This window comes from Lissotriton helveticus, chromosome 1_1, assembly GCF_964261635.1.
Source record: "Lissotriton helveticus chromosome 1_1, aLisHel1.1, whole genome shotgun sequence".
Classification (NCBI taxonomy): domain Eukaryota; kingdom Metazoa; phylum Chordata; class Amphibia; order Caudata; family Salamandridae; genus Lissotriton; species Lissotriton helveticus.
Genome location: NC_136057.1, coordinates 63,889,539 through 63,909,370, shown reverse-complemented (window position 1 = coordinate 63,909,370; position 19,832 = coordinate 63,889,539). Strand labels below are relative to the sequence as shown.

The following is a 19,832-nucleotide window of genomic DNA, read 5'->3' as shown; positions in this document are numbered from 1 at the left end:
GTTGTCACTGTCTATTACGTAGAGGTGTGTCACATGATATTGTATAAACACTGTGATTTGCATTGCACTCGTACTCGTGAACCAGGAGGTTTCCTCCGAAATGAGCAGAGTGACTTGGCTTAAATAAAAACATGCTGAAAAGGAACACTTGTGGCCCTGGCATAGTTTGTGGGATACCAGCAAAACGATTGTTGAGATTTGGGGTTCGCGACCCCGCCAAGGCCCGCCACTGAAAGCGGCTGGGGTTTCTGCGCGAACATTTAGCTGTAGGTTTACACATATATAGAAGTTGAGATGGACAAGGCAGGGGAAGAGAAATAAAGAGAAAGCTATTCTATTTTCACAAATGCGATGGCGAAAATCCTCAGAGCAGCGCTTTGATTTTTGGTTGCTGCAGCAGGAATGCCAATGGTGAAAGGGGATTTATTTGTAATTACAAATATTCAGCAACTAAAGCTACACTTTCAAGTGCTATATGTATGTCTTTTTATTGTAATGTTATGCACTAGTCCACTAAACTTAGAACACATAACGCATAACAGGATTTCCTGCAATGGGAGTAACAAGCTGACTGGACAGCCACAAGGAAAAAATCTAGACTCAAACGCAAAAAGAATATTTATCAATGTCTGTTCAAGCTGCTTTGATTGTACTTGGCTGGTGGACTATAGCAAGCTTGGGCTTTTAGATGCTTTTGCCGGCCCCGGTTTCTGAAGGTTTAACACGATTAAATATTTTTTGGGCATCACACGGCCTTCAATGACCCTAAACGCTGTAATAAATTCAAATGTATTCCAAATAGGGAGCCCCAAATATGTGTTGCCCGGGCCCCACAAATCATTAGGTATATCAATGAACTAGAAGTCAGCTTCATATGCTAGTTATGAATAAAACAACCACCTTACTTTAGGGAACAAATTCCGGATATCAAAGGGTTCAATGTACAGAACTGTGGACCAAGGCGCTTAATAAAGACATGTATTCTGAGAGAAGAAACTAATATTATTCTGTAAAAATATGCTTTTGTTTCCTCCTAGCATACCTCTTAATCCATTGCAGAGATAACCTCCCACTGAATACAAACATCAAAAAACAAGGTCTGAGCAGGTGTTCATGAAAATGAGTAACAACTCCAAACGGACCCATTCTGGACGAATGTATGACGTTACAACGCATTCATTTACAACGCATGCACTTACAACGCAGTGTTTACATCACAAAATCAACTACAACGCATTGCATTACATCGCATGACACTACATCGCATTTAAAAAAACTACCTTTATAACACATTTCATTACATCGCATACTACCTTTACAACGCATATCATTACAACGCTTATCATTACATTGCATTTAAGGTAAGTATTGGATAGTATGGGTGTTAGACCCGTCTGCTTCTGAGAGTCCCCTCACCACTATGATTTCTTTTGTTCCCCTGTACCTCCCAAAATTTGTCGCTTTTTATTTGTCTACCAGGACTTTTTATGTGTTGTTTCATGGGGTTAGATGTTCCTTGACGCCCAGTTGCTCACAAGGTTTGTGGCACCTATTTACAAGGCGCCTGGCCCAAACCTGTGGCATTACAAGCTGGGGTAGACAACCTGTGTAAATTAACTTAAAATGGTGGACACCCTTTTTCCTCATGTGAAGTGACTCCCATTGGAGCCTTCACGAACCCTGGCCTTTTGAGGTTTTGGCGCCCTTTGGTTGGCACGCATTTCTGACAGGAATTCCTTTATTTTCCTCAGGTACACAAAATGGCTGCTCTAGAACCCCAGTACGGTGGCTGTGAGTGTCCTAAATACCCCTCAAGAGTGCCATGTCATTGTCACAGCCAGAGAAGGTTCTAGAACCTTCTGGCTCGTGCCAGTACCCCAGGGCACTGGCTATATAAGGCCCAGTCCCTGGCGGCCATTTTAGAGAAGATGATGAAGATGATGAAGTTCAGATTAGAGAAGAGATTCTAGACTTGACACCAGATTGACACCTGCCCTGTTGACCCCTAAGGTGGCTGGTAGCGCAGGCAGTAGAGCAGCAAAGGGTTGCTGGTGTTGTGTCTGACTGGCGTTCCAGTCAGCCACGTGAGAAGTGATCTAGCGCCTACAGCGCCTGCCCAGCGAGTACCTCATTGCCCCCAAAGACTGTGGCCAGATTCGTGTGCCTCTCCGCCCCCCCGGTGGTGAACTGTGATCGACTTATCGAGTCGCGAGGCGAGAGCAAGTTCGCCGCGACCGCGATCGTCAGCTGTGCCCCCTTCGCGTCAGGTGCCTCTAGAGGGGAGCTCGGACGTCTCCGAGCCCCACCAGCGTAGAGCGCTTCCTGCGCAGATAGAAGGTGAGGTGGTGCGCCGGGGCGGGGAAAGGCCGGCCTTCGTTGGGCGGGACTAGCGTCTCTGCCACTTCCCAGTGACCCGGGAGCTGTAGCTGTGGGCGGGAACCCCCCTGTATGCGGAAGTCGGAGGGAGGTCCGTGGAGCCCCTGAGAGCCCCGTCGCTAACGAGAGGAGTGCTGTGCCCGACTGAATCGTATCTTGACTGCAGCCGATGTGAGGTGGGCCCGTTTCCTCATAGTGAATGCAGCGTTGTGAAGGAACTGTGAACCGGCATTTATTTGACTGTGCGCGAAGGTTGTGTGACCTCTCCGGCAGCCCGTTCGTCAGTCTAATGACTTTGAACTGGTGCCGCCTGTGCTCAAGTGGTGCTAAAGCCCGTAGGCACGCATAGACTTCACCGGCAAAGCAGAGATCCTATCCCGGTGACCGCTGAGTGCAAATGATGTATTTACTGTGTTTCCTTGCCTTCTAGATATACGCGCATACGCCTTGAGTGATTATTAAAGAGTCCCAAACCTTATTTTGTGCTCAGAGAAGCCGTATACCTGGTCATTGAAAACAGCATAAACTGTAAGAGTTATCTTTCCCATTTGAAACGTATTGCAGATGTAATGATTCGAAAGTATTTAATTGGTGGCAGCGATACCAGAAGAAAAATGTGGTTGTTTATTTAAATGAACCAATATTTATTCTGATATTTATTCTGATATTTATTGTGATATTTATTGTGATACTCATTCCTGAAGTTATTCTATTTATTAATACTATTTATTACCAGAACTGTATGGAATGGAATGGAATGGAATGAGGATTTGTAGAGCGCGATGGCTACCCAGGGGCGTCCCAGCGCTGTAGGGAACTTGAGCTAATCCGGAGGGGTAGGAAGAGGGAGGCTAGGTTTGGTTTTAAACAGAGGTTTTGCTGAATAACCAGGTTTTGAGAGTTTTTCGGAAGGTGAGGAGGTTGGGTTCGGATCTGAGATTGAGAGGGAGGGAGTTCCAGATCGTGGCCAGGTTGTAGGAGAGCGAACGACCCCCACATCTGGCCTTCCTGATGCGTGGTACTGAGGCGAGGTAGGAGGTCGCAGATCTGAGAGAACGAGTGGGCTGGTAGGTTTTCACAAGGGGAGAGTTAATGGGGGGGCCTGTTCCCCAGTAAGAGCGGTGTGCAATGCACATGCTCTTAAACTCGATTCTAGATCTCACCGGGAGCCAGTGAAGATCTCTCAGTCTGGCTCTTACTGACGTTCGGCGGGGAATATCCAGAAGAATTCTTGCTGCGCAATTTTGAATAACCTGGAGTCTGTTGATTGTGGATTTGGGTGCTCCAAGATATAAGGCATTTCCACAGTCGAGGCGGGAGAGGATCAGTCCTTGAACCACGATTCGTCTTGAGTGGAATGGAAGCAAAGGGAGAATTTTGCGGAGCAGTCTCATCAGGCCAAAACAGGTCGCAGCTAGCTTAGTGGCCTGATGGTTGAAGGACAGAGTGTGGTCAAGCCAGATGCCCAGGCTCTTGATTTGCTCCTTGGGTTGCGGGGGGTTGCCTAAGCAGGAGGGCCAGATGGGGTCGATGGTTTTGGCGATGTTATTACCCAGGAGCATTATCTCAGTTTTTTCCCCATTAAGCCAAAGACAAGAGCTGGACATCCAGGTGGCGACTGCTTCCAGAAATCTGTGCAGGCTGTGTTGAGAGTTTTGGGGGGGGGTCCAGAGATACCACTAGCTGCGTGTCGTCCGCATAGGAGACGATCTTTACACCAAATGGGCGGACGACATCAGCTAGGGGGCGCAGGTAGACATTAAAAAGGGGTGGGACTCAGGGACGAGCCCTGAGGCACTCCACAATTAAGTGACCAAAAGAAATGTATATGTGCTGTCTGGCTTTTATTAGAAGAACAGGAATGGGATATCCTCTTTTTAACAGAAACATGGATCAAGGAGGACAACCTGACCTCCATTGCACTTGCAGTTCCTCCGGGATTTAAAATATGCCTCGCCAACCGCCCTGGGGAAAAAAGAGGCAGTGGTGTAGCCATTATTTTTAAAGAGCATTTAGTATTAACATCCTCAGCCCCCACTGCTATTCAAGGAATTGAAGGCCTTCACTTTTGCTTTCAAGTGAGCCCTCAGCTATCACTAGCAGGACTAGTGATATATCGCCCTCCGGTCGGCTCAGACCCCTCCCTAACCACCTTATTAGACACGATCGTCCAGAGTTCGCTTCTTCACCCCCTTTTTATTGTGGTAGGTGATTTTAATATCCACATAGATAAACCTGACTGTGCCATGGCAGAACTGCTAAAAACCACGTTAAATATGGCCAGTCTCAGACTGATCAATGAGGGCCCTACACACACGGGGGGCCACACTATTGATCTCATTTTCTCTAATATCAAGAATGTGTTCTCTGAGACTCCTCTCCCTCTGACATGGTCAGACCACTTACTCGTCCCTTTTTCACTAAACATTGTGAATAACATTCCTGCTGCGAGTAAAAGCTACTACTTAAAGAGGCAATGGAAAAAACTGACCCCCGATACTATGTGCCCTGTCCTAGCGCAAACCTCCCCATCCTTGACAAATAATGCCAACACGGATGCTCAACTACTTAATGAATGGATCGGAAAGATGGTTTCCTCCATTGCCCCAGCCTCTCGGGCTCTATCAAAAAGAGACTCCCCCTCAGCTCCCTGGTTCTCACAGGAACTCAGGAATGAGAAAGCAGCCTGTAAAAAACTGGAGAGACTCTGGAGAGCAAGCTACGGTCTGGAAGAAAAAGCTAGGTATAAAGAAGCTTCCAAACAATTCCGGAAAGCTATCAGAAAAAGTAAAAAGTGTTTCTATGCGGACTCGATTCTTCAGGCAGAACAGTCTAGCAAACAGGTCTTCAAAGTGGTACAATCTTTCTTCAAACCAAAATGCATTGAAAGAGAGGTTGTACCCACAGCTACGCTATGTGAGCAAATTTCAGTTTTTGACCCAAAAATTAAGAAAGTATATGACTCCTTTGGTCCAATAATAAAAACGGTGAAGCAGGACCGAGCGAATAATGGTGGGCCAGACGAGACCCTCACCCAGTTTATGCACATCCCCCTGATTGAGGTAAGGCAGGAACTCATCCGCTGCAAATCCGGCTCCCCTGACGACCCCTGTCCAGCTAAACTATGGAGTGCCATAGCGGACTCGGTCGCCCCCACACTTCTAGGTATCTGGAACTCCTCCATCATGTCGGGCATATTCCCGGACATCTGGAAGCACGCTACTCTCCTACCCCTAAAGAAAAAACCTAATGGGGACCCAGATGACCTTACGAATCTCCGCCCTATATCTCTACTAGCTGCCCCGGGAAAAATGCTGGAAAAAGTTATACAGCGCCAACTGAGCAAATTTGTAGAAACCAACAACATTTTGCATGAAACTCAATCTGGCTTCCGCCCCGGCTTTAGCACAGAGACAGCGCTCATTGAAGTCGCCGAGTCTGTGAGGTGGTCGATGGATGCAGGAAACTCAGCAATGCTGGTACTCCTGGATCTGTCGGCCGCCTTCGATACGGTGGACCACGCCAGACTACTCAGCCGGCTGGCTGAGATAGGTATTCAGGACAGAGCGCTGGGGTGGATAAACTCCTACCTATCTCAGAGAACGCAGAAGGTGGCACTTGGAACAATTTCTTCTACACCTAAAACCCTCAGCTGTGGAGTCCCGCAGGGGTCGGCCCTCAGCCCCCTTTTGTTCAACATCTACCTGGCTCCTCTCTTTACACTAATTGCCAACTGGGGCGTCAAGGCAATCTCATATGCCGACGACACCCAGTTGGTATTTCCTTACTCTGAGATGACGCAGGAGTCGTTCTCTAATTTTAAAGGGTGTCTCCAGGATATAGCATACTGGATGAACACTAATAAATTAAAACTTAATGCCAATAAAACCGAAGTCATCTTCTTCGGCAAGGGTCCCTCCCCCCCCCCCCAGAATTCTGGTGGCCAACGGAGATGGGCCCGCCCCCTCCACCCAGTCACTCGGCAAAAAATCTTGGTGTGAGATGGGATGATAACATGTCCTTTTCATCCCATATCCAACAAGTCGCCGGATGCTGCCTGAGCAACCAGTGAGCTGCAGAAAAACGGTTGTCCACGCGACTGTCACCTCCCGACTGGATTATGCCAATGGTTTATACCTTGGCCTTCCAAAATACCTGACTCACAAGCTTCAGGTAGTTCAAAATGCGGCTGCGAGACTACTACTGCGAATCCCGTTCAAGCAGTCAGTCTCTCCGCATCTCCGAACCCTGCACTGGCTGCCAGTAGCCAACAGAATAAAATTCAAAGCTCTGACGCTGGCGTTCAGATCTCTGCATGGCTCCTGCCCACAATACCTGAAAAATCGCCTCCCAAGATACCTTCAAAGTCGCGTACTACGGTCCAACGACCGTGTCCAGCTGGCCGTCCCGCGCGCAAAAAAGGCCCGACTAGGCGGTCGGACCTTTTCAGCAAACGTCCCCGCTCTGTGGAACTCACTGCCTCAAGCAATCCAACAGGCCCCGTCTGAACCCTGTTTTAAGAAATTACTTAAGTCCTGGCTATTCACCCAGCCACGCTAGCTTCCCTATTCTTTAGCCCAGGTCATTTGTGTTCTACTAGCGCCGGGACACCTCCTTGTGAGGTAGCTGTTCGCGCTGTATAAAATCCAGTATTATTCCCAGACAACCCTATTTACAACAAAGAACTTTTATATAAAGGAATCGTATTTTTCTACAGCAGTGGTGTGGTGTCCTTCTTTTTGGTGTGGATGTACAAGGAGTTATTATTGGGTCAGAGCCGGCTTAACACTACAGCCTTCACTTGCCTTGTCACTTGAGCCAAGCTACCCCCTTTGTGCTGGGCTTGCCCATCGCAGGTCCAACATAAAATTGGTGCTCAGCGGGTGGGATTGTGAGCCGTGCTTGTTTTGAACCCCATAATAATTCAGTGTGCACCACAGGTACACACCCGGAGTTTTCTCCTAGCGGCCCTCAAATTCAACGTTTTGCTTTTTCCAAATTCTTTCCTGGAGGTGGGTGGAAGTGACCCTCAAAGTTCTTATCCTGGTCACCTACTTCGGGGTGGTGGTCCACACTTTTCACTGACAAGATGGAATTCGAAATGTCAGAGCTGGAGACCTATACGGTGGCACAGCTCAAGGATTTCTGTCAGGAGAGGGGTGTGTTTGTCAGGCGAGGGGCCAAAAGAGAGGAGCTCCGTACTAGTCTGCGAGCATGGGTGGAAGCACACACGGAGGGAACGGTGGAGGAGGAGGAATCGGACAGAGGTACTGTCATTGATAGGACTGCGGAATGTCCCCCGGGGGTGGGTGAGATGTCAATCAGCCCCAAGGCAACCTCACAGGAGGGCAGCAGTGTGTCATCGAGAGGGTTGTCAGAAACCGAGTTAGCTGACAGGAGAGAGGAAAGACTGTTAAGGTGGGAAATAGCAAAAATGGAGTTGGAAGAAAGAAGGGAGGGGAGGAGGCTGGAACACGAGTTCAAGCTACGAGAGCTCGAATTCCAGGCCCCTAACATCACTCCGAAGGGTGTCGAGTCAAAGGAATTTGCCAGGGAGCCCAGGCCCCATTTACCCAAGGACGTAGTCGCCAGTTATACCGATGGAGATGACATAGCCAAGTGGCTGGCAGCCTATGAGGTCTCCTTAAGAGCCCATGGGATCCATGAGAAGCATTGGGGTGGTGGATTATACCGGTACATGCCTCCGACAGGTAGGGATGCCCTATTGGCCCTAGACTGGGAGGAACAGGTTAATTACCCCGCCATGAAGATGGCGCTCATCAGGAAGTTTGGGTTGACCCCCGAGAAATACCCGCAAAGGTTTAGGGGCAGCCACAAGCTGAGCTCCCAGAATTGGGTTGACTTCCTGGATTTTGCCAAGAAAGCGCTGGATGGGTGGGTCCAAGGTAATGAGGTGGAGGACTATCGAGGGTTGTACGACCTGATACTCAAGGAACATCTACTTGAGAAATGTCTTCCCGAGCTGAGGCAACACCTGGTAGACAGCAAACTTACTTGCCCCCGTAAGCTTGCTGAGGAGGCGGACATTTGGGCAAGTACCAGAGTGTCCACGAAGGGGACGGGAGGAGATTCTCAGAAGTCCGGACAGGGCGCTCCCCAGAAGAAAGAGGGGGGAGATAACAAGAAGCAGGAGTTCTCCAAAGGCCCCCAAAATACCTTTAAGGGGAAAAGTTTCTTCTCCACTTCTAAGGCTAACCCGCAGAAGAACCCTAATCCTGGCCAGAGTCAGCAGCCAAGGGTTATCCATTGCTATGAGTGCGTTGGTATTGGACATTATAAGGGAGACATGAAATGCCCAAAGAGACCACCCCCTCCCACTGGAGGAAAGGCCCCGGGAGTCGCTAGTGTAGCGCTCGGGGAGGAGATGCCCTTAGTTAAGGGGGGGGAGTGGGCGGGTGTCACCTTTGTGTCCCTGGGTGATCGGGAGGTGGTTCCAAAGATCAAGGTGCCCTCAAATACTACCAAGTATGGGCAATGGGTCACCATCAATGGCCATAGAGGGGAAGCTCTGAGAGATACAGGAGCCAGTATGACTATGGTAAGGAGTCATCTGGTGTCCTCAGAGCAGGTGATTCCAGGCGTACTTCATCCAGCCGCGATGGCTGATGGCAGAATGGGCCACTATCCTGTGGCCGAGGTTCCCTTTGAGTGGGGAGGGGTTGCAGGTTCACTTCGAGTTGCCGTAAGCCCCGCCGTGCCAGTCGATTGTCTGCTGGGCAATGATATGGAGCACAATGCTTGGAAGGAGGTGGAATACCGGACTCATACTGAGATGCTGGGTACACCTGATTGGGCCTGTGTGAGTACCAGGTCTGCGGCTGCTCGGGAGGAGAAGTCGCGTGGGTTGGAGCCTGGAACAATGGCCCACCCAGCTGCTGATGAGGGAACATTTCGAGGACAGGAGGAGCCTGCCTCGATGTCCATGCCCCGTGAGACGGATAGGCCACCTGTAGAGGTGGACCCGGAGTCCGCGGAGGAGGACATGGTTCCGTTGGAGGACTTGCCTATCCCCGCTGAGTGGCGAGTGGAAGGAGGACCATCCAGGGAGGAACTGAGCAAGGGACAAAGGGAATGTCCCACCCTCGAGGGTCTGAGGCAACAGGCTGAAGCCCAGGCAGCAGGTAACGAGTCTGGGAACTATCGTGTTTACTGGGAGGATGGTCTCCTCTACAGTGAACCCAGGGCGCCAGTGCACGGATTGTCACGGGCCCTGGTAGTCCCACAGTGTTACCGAGCCTTCCTATTAGAGTTGGCTCATGAGATTCCCTTGGCAGGACACTTGGGTCAGGACAAGACCTTTGCCCGGCTTGTCCCCCACTTTTATTGGCCTCGAATGAGGGTGACATCCGACACATACTGTCGGTCGTGCGTGTCATGCCAAGCCAGTGGGAAAACAGGGACGAAGCTGAAGGCTCCTCTGGAACCACTTCCCGTCGTTGGCACCCCCTTTGAAAGGGTGGGCATCGACATTGCTGGGCCCCTAGATCCACCTACATCATCCGGTCACAGGTTTATCCTGGTCCTGGTGGATCACGCCACAAGGTATCCAGAGGCAATTCCTCTGAGAACCATTACTGCACCAGTAGTGGCCAAGGCCCTGATGGGGATCTTTACCCGAGTGGGATTCCCCAAGGAAGTTGTGTCCGACAGGGGGACCAACTTCCTGTCAGCATATATGCGGGCCATGTGAAAGGAGTGTGGAGTGACCTACAGGTTCACCACTCCTTATCACCCACAGACCAATGGTCTTGTGGAAAGGTTCAACCAAACCTTGAAGGGTATGATCAGAAGTCTACCCGAAAGCCTGCGGAGGAAATGGGACGTCCTCCTACCCTGTTTGCTCTTTTCCTACAGGGAAGTGCCGCAAAAGGGAGTGGGCTTCAGCCCCTTCGAGCTTTTGTACGGGCACCCTGTACGTGGACCTCTCAGCCTGGTGAGGGACTCCTGGGAAAGGTCTCCCCGGAAAGTTCCCCAGGATGTGGTGAGCTACATGCTGGCCTTCCGAAGCCAAATGGCTAAGTTGTGGAAGCAAGCTTCTGACAACTTGGAAGCCAGTCAGGCAGTTATGAAAGCGTGGTATGACCACAACGCTCACCCAGTGGAGTTGGAGCCTGGCCAGAAGGTGTGGGGGATGGAGCCTGGAGAGCTGAGTGCCCTCCAGGATCGTTGGGCAGGCCCCTACGAGGTATTGGAGAAGAAGGGCAAGTCTACCTATCTGGTGGACGTAAAGACCCCTCGGCATCCGCATCGGGTGTTACATGCCAATCGCCTCAAGCCCCACTACGAGAGGCCCGAAGTCATGTTGGTTATGGTGACTGACGGATCGGAGGAAGAGGACACGGAGCCTCTCCCCGACCTTTTTGCATCTCAAGAAAAGGATGGGTCAGTGGACGGAGTGAAACTCTCGCCAACCCTGACTCCTGAGCAGCAGGAGGAATGTCGCCAGGTCTTGGGGTCATTCGCTCCTCTGTTCTCCCTTGTCCCGGGTAAGACCCACTTGTGTACCCATGACGTGGACACAGGGGACAGCCCACCTGTGAAGTCAAAGTCTTACCGGCTGTCTGACAAGGTGAAGGCCAGTATCCAAAGCGAAGTAGCTAAGATGCTGGAGCTAGGAGTCATCGAACCTTCAAGTAGCCCTTGGTCTAGCCCGGTGGTGTTAGTTCCTAAAGCTGCCCCACCTGGCACCACCCCAGAATTGAGATTCTGTGTGGACTACCGAGGACTAAATTCGGTAACCAAAACGGATGCTCATCCGATCCCTCGGGCGGATGAATTGATTGACCGGTTGGGAGCTGCCCAATATCTCAGTACCATTGACCTCACTGCAGGGTACTGGCAGATTCCCATGTCTAATGGAGCCAAGGAAAGGTCAGCCTTCTCCACACCTGATGGACACTACCAGTTTTGCGTCATGCCCTTTGGGCTCAAGAACGCTCCTGCCACTTTTCAGCGGCTGGTGAACACGATCCTCACCGGGATGGAGTCATTCTCTGCTGCTTACTTGGATGACATAGCTGTCTTCAGTAGCAGCTGGGAGGATCACTTGCAGCACTTGCAAGCCGTTCTCCAAACCTTGGAACGGGCTGACTTGACGATCAAGGCCAGCAAATGTCAGATTGGACAGGGGTCGGTAGTGAACTTAGGACACTTGGTGGGCCGGGGAACGGTGCAGCCCCTTCAGGCGAAGATTGAGGCAATCATGGCCTGGAAACCCCCCAAGACCCAGACTGAGGTCCGAGCCTTCCTGGGCCTCACAGGTTACTACAGACGATTCGTGAAGGGGTATGGCACTATCGTGGCACCCCTTACAGAACTCACGGCCAAAAAGCAACCCAGGGGAGTCATTTGGACGGAGGCTTGCCAGCGAGCCTTCGACACTCTGAAACAAGCATTGTGTAAAGCTCCAGTCCTGAAGGCTCCAGATTTTTCAAAAGAGTTCATTGTCCAGACAGATGCATCCGACATTGGCATTGGGGCGGTGCTATCGCAACTCAATGAAGAGGGTCTGGATCAGCCTGTGGTCTTTCTGTCACGAAGACTGCTTCCCCGGGAACAGAGGTGGAGTACCATCGAGCGGGAAGCCTTTGCGGTGGTCTGGGCACTGAAGAAGCTGCGACCATATTTGTTTGGTTCATACTTCCTTGTTCAGACAGACCACCGACCCCTTCGTTGGCTCATGCAAATGAAGGGGGAAAATCCCAAACTGTTGAGGTGGTCTATCTCCCTACAGGGAATGGACTTTCGGGTGGAACACCGGCCCGGAGTTGACCACGCCAATGCAGACGGTCTCTCCAGGTATTTCCGCCTTAGTGTTGAGGACTCCCAAGGGGTTGGGTAGCTCTCCCCACTTTCAGCTGGGGGGGACGCGTGTTAGACCCGTCTGCTTCTGAGAGTCCCCTCACCACTATGATTTCTTTTGTTCCCCTGTACCTCCCAAAATTTTTCGCTTTTTATTTGTCTACCAGGACTTTTTATGTGTTGTTTCATGGGGTTAGATGTTCCTTGACGCCCAGTTGCTCACAAGGTTTGTGGCACCTATTTACAAGGCGCCTGGCCCAAACCTGTGGCATTACAAGCTGGGGTTGTCAACCTGTGTAAATGAACTTAAAATGGTGGACACCCTTTTTCCTCATGTGCAGTGACTCCCATTGGAGCCTTCATGAACCCTGGCCTTTTGAGGTTTTGGCGCCCTTTGGTTGGCGCGCATTTCTGACAGGAATTCCTTTATTTTCCTCAGGTACACAAAATGGCTGCTCTAGAACCCCAGTACGGTGGCTGTGAGTGTCCTAAATACCCCTCAAGAGTGCCATGTCATTGTCACAGCCAGAGAAGGTTCTAGAACCTTCTGGCTCGTGCCAGTACCCCAGGGCACTGGCTATATAAGGCCCAGTCCCTGGCGGCCAATTGAGAGAAGATGATGAAGATTAGAGAAGAGATTCCAGACTTGACACCAGATTGACACCTGCCCTGTTGACCCCTGAGGTGGCTGGTAGTGCAGGCAGTAGAGCAGCAAAGGGTTGCTGGCGTTGTGTCTAACTGGCGTTCCAGTCAGCCACGTGAGAAGTGATCTAGCGCCTACAGCGCCTGCCCAGCGAGTACCTCATTGCCCCCAAAGACTGTGGCCAGATTCGTGTGCCTCTCCGCCCACCCCGGGGGTGAACTGTGATCGACTTATCGAGTCGCGAGGCGAGAGCAAGTTCGCCGCGACCGCGATCGTCAGCTGTGCCCCCTTCGCGTCAGGTGCCTCTAGAGGAGAGCTCGGACATCTCCGAGCCCCACCAGCGTAGAGCGCTTCCTGCGTAGATAGAAGGTGAGGTGGTGCGCCGGGGCGGGGAAAGGCCGGCCTTCGTTGGGCGGGACTAGCGTCTCTGCCACTTCCTTGTGACCCGGGAGCTGTAGCTGTGGGCAGGAACCCCCTTGTATGCGGAAGTCGGAGGGAGGTCCGTGGAGCCCCTGAGAGCCCCATCGCTAACGAGAGGAGAGGAGTGCTGTGCCCGACTGAATCGTATCTTGACTGCAGCCGATGTGAGGTGGGCCCGTTTCCTCATAGTGAATGCAGCGTTGTGAAGGAACTGTGAACCGGCATTTATTTGACTGTGCGCGAAGGTTGTGTGACCTTTCCGGCAGCCCGTTCGTCAGTCTAATGACTTTGAACTGGTGCCGCCTGTGCTCAAGTGGTGCTAAAGCCCGTAGGCGCGCATAGACTTCACCGGCAAAGCAGAGATCCTATCCCGGTGACCGCCGAGTGCAAATGATGTATTTACTGTGTTTCCTTGCCTTCTAGATATACGCACATACGCCTTGAGTGATTATTAAAGAGTCCCAAACCTTATTTTGTGCTCAGAGAAGCCGTATACCTGGTCATTGAAAACAGCATTAACTGTAGGAGTTATCTTTCCCATTTGAAACGTATTGCAGATGTAATGATTCGAAAGTATTTAATTGGTGGCAGCGATACCAGAAGAAACATGTGGTTGTTTATTTAAATGAACCAATATTTATTCTGATATTTATTGTGATATTTATTGTGATACTCATTCCTGAAGTTATTCTATTTATTAATACTATTTATTACCAGAACTGTATGACCAAAAGAAATGTATATGTGCTTTCCAAGACAACCCTATTTACAACAAAGAACTTTTATATAAAGGAATCGTATTTTTCTACAGCAGTGGTGTGGTGTCCTTCTTTTTGGTGTGGATGTACAAGGAGTTATTATTGGGTCAGAGCCGGCTTAACACTACAGCCTTCACTTGCCTTGTCACTTGAGCCAAGCTACCCCCTTTGTGCTGGGCTTGCCCATCGCAGGTCCAACAATGGGGACACAAATTACTAATCTAACTACAGGGGGTGCAACAGTAGGGTAAGTTTTGGATAGTGTAGGGGTAAAAATTACTATTCCAACTCCAGAGGGTGTAACAGTAGGGTAAGTGTTGGATAGTGTAGGGGTAAAAATTACTATTCTAACTCCTATGGTATCGTTTGTAATGGTATGCGTTGTAATGCCTGTGAAGTAGTGAATTGCGATGTAGTATCATGCGTTGTAATGCCTGTGTTGTAGTGTCATGCCTTGTAAAGGATGTTGCGATGTAATGCCTGCGTTGTAAGTGTATACAGGAGTTAAGACCACACACTGAGGCCACACTAAATCTTTGATGTATTATAACAAGGTGACAAAGTGACCCCCTTGCACAGTACGCCTCAAGTCCTAAATTTTAGCACGGATACATAGCATTCGGGGACATGTAGCTTGGATCTAAACACTGTTAATATGGGTGTTTACATTTCATAATGCAATGTTCTTTAAAGAGCCGTGGCTAAATGAAGGGATTCATATATAACAGTGAGCCATGTAGTCTCACAATTATTAAACATTACACATACACCTGCCGGCTGCATCCCCTGATGATAGTGTGAGACCTGTACACCTGCCCCCTACACTCCCTGATGATGATGTGAGGTCAGTACACCTGCCCCCTCTCCCCTGATGATGGTGTGAGGTCAGTACACCTGCCCCCAAGATGATGGTGTGAGGTCAGTACACCTGCCCCCTCTCCCCTGATGATGGTGTGAGGTCAGTACACCTGCCCCCTGCCCCCCCTGATGATGGTGTGAGGTCAGTACACCTGCCCCCAAGATGATGGTGTGAGGTCAGTACACCTGCCCCACCAATGATAGTGTGAGGTCAGTATACCTGCACCCCCTGATGATGGTGTGAGGTCAGTACACCTGCACCCCCTGATGATGGTGTGAGGTCAGTACACCTGCCCCCTGCACACCCTGATGATGGTGTGAGGTCAGTACACCTGCCCCCCAATGATGGTGTGAGGCCAGTACACCTGCCCTCTGCACCCCCTGATGATGGTGTGAGATCAGTACATCTGCCCCTTGCATCCCCCGATGGTGGTGTGAGGTCAGTACACCTGCCCCCTGCACCCCCTGATGATTATGTGAGGCCAGTACACCTGCCCCCTGCACCCCCTGATGTTGGTGTGAGGTCAGCACACCTGCCCCCTGCACCCCCTGATGTTGGTGTGTGGTCAGTACACCTGCCCCCTGCAACCCCTGATGAAAGTGTGAGGCCAGCACACCTGTCCCCTGCACCCATTGATGATGGTGTGAGGCCAGTACATCTGCCCCCTGCTCCCCAGATGATGGTGTGAGGTCAGTACACCTCCCCCCCATGATAGTGTGAGGTCAGTACACCTGCAGGCTGCGCCCCCTGATGATGGTGTGAGGTCAGTACACCTGCAGGCTGCGCCCCCTGATGATGGTGTGAGGTCAGTACACCTGCCCCCTGCACCCCCTGATGATTGTGTGAGGCCAGTACACCTGCAGGCTGCGCCCCCTGATGATGGTGTGAGGTCAGTACACCTGCCCCCTGCACCCCTGATGATGGTGTGAGGTCAGCACACCTGCCCCCTGCACCCCTGATGATGGTATGAGGTCAGTACACCTGCCCTCTACACCCCCTGATGATGGTGTGAGGTCAGCACACCTGCCCCCTGCACCCCTGATGATGGTATGAGGTCAGTACACCTGCCCCCTGCACCCCCTGTTGATGGTGTGAGGTCAGTACACCTGCCCTCTACACCCCCTGATGATGGTGTGAGGTCAGCACACCTGCCCCCTGCACCCCTGATGATGGTATGAGGTCAGTACACCTGCCCCTTGCACCCCTGATGATGGTGTGAGGTCAGTACACCTGCCCTCTACACCCCCTGATGATGGTGTGAGGTCAGTACACCTGCACCCCTGATGATGGTGTGAGGTCAGTACACCTGCACCCCCTGATGATGGTGTGAGGTCAGTACACCTGCACCCCTGATGATGGTGTGAGGCCAGTACATCTGCCCCCCTCCCCCCTGATGATGGTGTGAGGCCAGTACATCTGCCCCCTGCTCCCCAGATGATGGTGTGAGGTCAGTACACCTGCCCCCTGCGCCCCCTGATGATGGTGTGAGGTCAGTACACCTGTCCCATGCACCCCCTGATGATGGTGTGAGGCCAGTACACCTGCCCCCTGCATCCCCCGATGATGGTGTGAGGCCAGTACAACTGCCCTCTGCACCTCCTGATGATTGTGTGAGGCCAGTACACCTGCAGGCTGCGCCCCCTGATGATGGTGTGAGGTCAGTACACCTGCCCTCCGATGATGGTGTGAGGTCAGTACACCTGCCCCCTGCACCCCCTGATGATGGTGTGAGGCCAGTACACCTGCCCCCTGCACCCCCTGATGATGGTGTGAGGTCAGTATACCTGCCCCCCACGATGATGGTGTGAGGTCAGTACACCTTCCCCCTGCACCCCCCAATGATGGTGTGAGGCCAGTACATCTGCCCCTTGCATCCCCCGATGATGGTGTGAGGTCAGCACACCTGCCCCCTGCACCCCTGGTGATGGTGTGAGGTCAGTACACCTGCCCCCTGCACCCCCTGATGATGGTGTGAGGCTAGTACACCTGCCCCCTGCACCCCCTGATGATGGTGTATTGTATTGTATTGTATTGTATAGCCCACTTATAAAGCTCAGCTGTCACACATCTTTCATGGCCTGAACACAAGAAACATTACAATCAGCAGTCACTACAATGTCCTTGGAAAAAGATGAGTTTTCAATCCCTTTTCAAAGGAAGAAAGATCTTCCAGGCTTCGGAGAGACAGTGGCAACGCATTCCACAGCCAAGATGCTGCGTAGCCAAAAGAGCGGCCACCCATCCGAGTCCTCCGGATCTTGGGTACTACCACTAAATGAGCCGTCGCCGAGCGAAGAGGTCTGGTAGGGTTATACCGGAAGAACAATTCCCGCAGAGGAATCGGTCCCTGGCCATGAAGAGCCCGAAAGACCAGGCATAGAGCTTTAAATTCAACGCGCTGGGAGATGGGCAGCCAATGGAGATCTTTAAGTGCCGCTGCGGAAGAATCGAGACGTCGGCGAGAGAGCGCCAGTTTTGCGGCAAAATTCCGAACCCGCTGTAGTTTGCCCAGCAGGGTAATAGGGGCCCCCAGAAGCAGTGCGTTGCAGTAGTCAAGTCTGCTCAAGATGATACTCCACACCACTTCTGGTCTGGCATGGGTAGGGAGCAATGGGAGGATTTTCCGCAAAGAGCGCAGCAGCGCCATGCAAATGGACACTGTTTTGTTAACAAAACCCTCCAGTTGTAGATTGGGTTCCATCATCACGCCCAGGTTACGAACCGAGCCAGCTGCTGATGCCGTACCCTGAAAGATACGGGGCCAGAAATCTTGCGGAAGTGGACGCGGAATGCGATCTGCTGAGCAGTGAGGCCAGTACACCTGCCCCCTGGACCCCTGATGATGGTGTGAGGCCAGTACACATGCCCTGCACCTCCTGATGATTGCGTGAGGCCAGTACACCTGCCCCCCCCAATGATGGTGTGTGGTCAGTACACCTGCCCCATGTACTCCCTGATGATGGTGTGAGGTCAGTACACCTGCCCCCCGATGATGGTGTGAGGCCAGTACACCTGTCCCCTGCACCCCCTGATGATGGTGTGAGGTCAGTACACCTGCCCCCCCCCCCAGATGATAGTGTGAAGCCAGTACACCTGCCCCCTGCATCCCCCGATGATTGTGTGAAGTCAGTACACCTGCCCCCTGCTGATGGTGTGACACCTGCAGGCCGCTCCCCCGATGATGGTTCTGAAGCCAGTACACCTGCCCCCTGCACCCTCCTGAAGATGGTATGAGGTCAGTACACCTGCCCCCTGCATCCCCCAATGATGGTGTGAGGTCAGTACACCTGCCCCCTCTGATGATGGTGTGAGGTCAGTACAGCCCCAGGCTGCACCCCCTGATGAGGGTGTGAGGCCAGTACACCTGCCCCCTGCACCCCCGGATGATGGTGTGAGGTCAGTACACCTACCCCCTGCACCTCCTGATGATGGTGTGAGGTCAGTACACCTACCCCCTGCACCTCCTGATGATGGTCTGAGGTCAGTACACCTGCCCCCTCTTACCCCCGATGATGGTGTGAGGCCAGTACACCTGCCCCCTGCACCCCCTGATGATGGTGTGAGGCCAGTACATCTGCCTCCTGCACCCCCTGATGATGGTGTGAGGCCAGTACACCTGCCCCCCTCCCCCTGATGATGGTGTGAGGCCAGTACACCAACCCCCTGCACCCCCTGATGATGTTCTGAGGTCAGTACACCTGCCCCCCTCTTACCCCCGATGATGGTGTGAGGCCAGTACACCTGCCCCCTGCACCCCCTGATGATGGTGTGAGGCCAGTACATCTGCCCCCTGCACTCCCTGATGATGGTGTGAGGTCAGTAAACCTCAGGCTGTATTCACACCTCTTGGTTGTGAGAGGTCTCACTTACCCCTGAAACTGAAGGTAACTGCAGCCAGGGCTCCTCCTTCCACAGGACAGACAGATAGACCCTCAGGGATCCTCTCCTCTGCAGCAGGCTTGGGCTCACTGCTGGTGCTGACTCTGCCCCCGCTGACCCGGATACTATCACACTCACAAGCCTGAGGAGAGCTCAGCAGCATCTGGTACTGCCGCTGACTTTGCCGCCCCTGACCCGGTAGCAGACATTACTGAGAGGGAGGGGGCGGGGCTTATGGTATCCTGAGAGGAGGCTTCTTTCGGCCTCCGCTGCGGGTGCTGACGCTGCCCCTGGTGACCCGGACACTGTTCCCCTCAAAGGCCTGAAGAGAGCTCCATCGGCTCCGTTGCTTCTGCGAAGTGAAACTGTCCATTAGTTTCCTACAGTGCAGGAGAAGAGACTCAGGAAAGAGGAGAGAGAGGGTGAGACTGGGGGGGGGGGGGGGGTGAGGGGACGAGGAGGGGGAGTGGTGGTGAGTCCAGGGGTGTAGAGGGGAGGTGAGTCCAGGGGGTGTAGAGAGGAGGTGAGTCCAGGGGGTGAGAGGGGAGGTGAGTCCGTGGGGGATAGGGGAGGTGAGTCCAGGGGGTGAGAGGGGAGGTGAGTCCAGGGGGTGAGAGGGGAGGTGAGTCCAGTGGTGTAGAGAGGAGGTGAGTCCAGGGGTGTAGAGGGGAGGTGAGTCCAGGGGGTAAAGGGGAGGTGAGTCCAGGGGGTGAGAGGGGAGGTGAGTCCAGTGGTGTAGAGAGGAGGTGAGTCCAGGGGTGTAGAGGGGAGGTGAGTCCAGGGGGGTGAGAGGGGAGGTGAGTCCAGGGGGTGAGAGGGGAGGTGAGTCCGTGGGGGATAGGGGAGGTGAGTCCAGGGGGGGAGGGGAGGTGAGACCAGGGGGGGAGGGGAGGTGAGTCCAAAGGTGTAGAGAGGAGGTGAGTCCAAAGGTGTAGAGAGGAGGTGAGTCCAGGGGGTGAGAGGGGAGGTGAGTCCATGAGAGAGAGGGGAGGTGAGTCCAAAGGTGTAGAGAGGAGGTGAGTCCAGGGTGTGAGAGGGGAGGTGAGTCCATGAGAGAGAGGGGAGGTGAGTCCAG

General features: G+C 52.4%; 1 protein-coding gene across 1 annotated transcript in view; it reads right to left on the bottom strand.

Moving 5' to 3' along the window:
• Positions 1-18,807, bottom strand: part of LOC144767514 (uncharacterized) — an 87,268-nt gene extending 68,461 nt beyond the window's left edge. The window contains exon 1 of the mRNA XM_078650937.1: positions 18,749-18,807. The gene's annotated coding sequence lies outside the window, so the exon portion shown is untranslated. The remainder of the gene's footprint in view (positions 1-18,748) is intronic.
• Between the last annotated feature and the right edge of the window lie 1,025 nt (positions 18,808-19,832).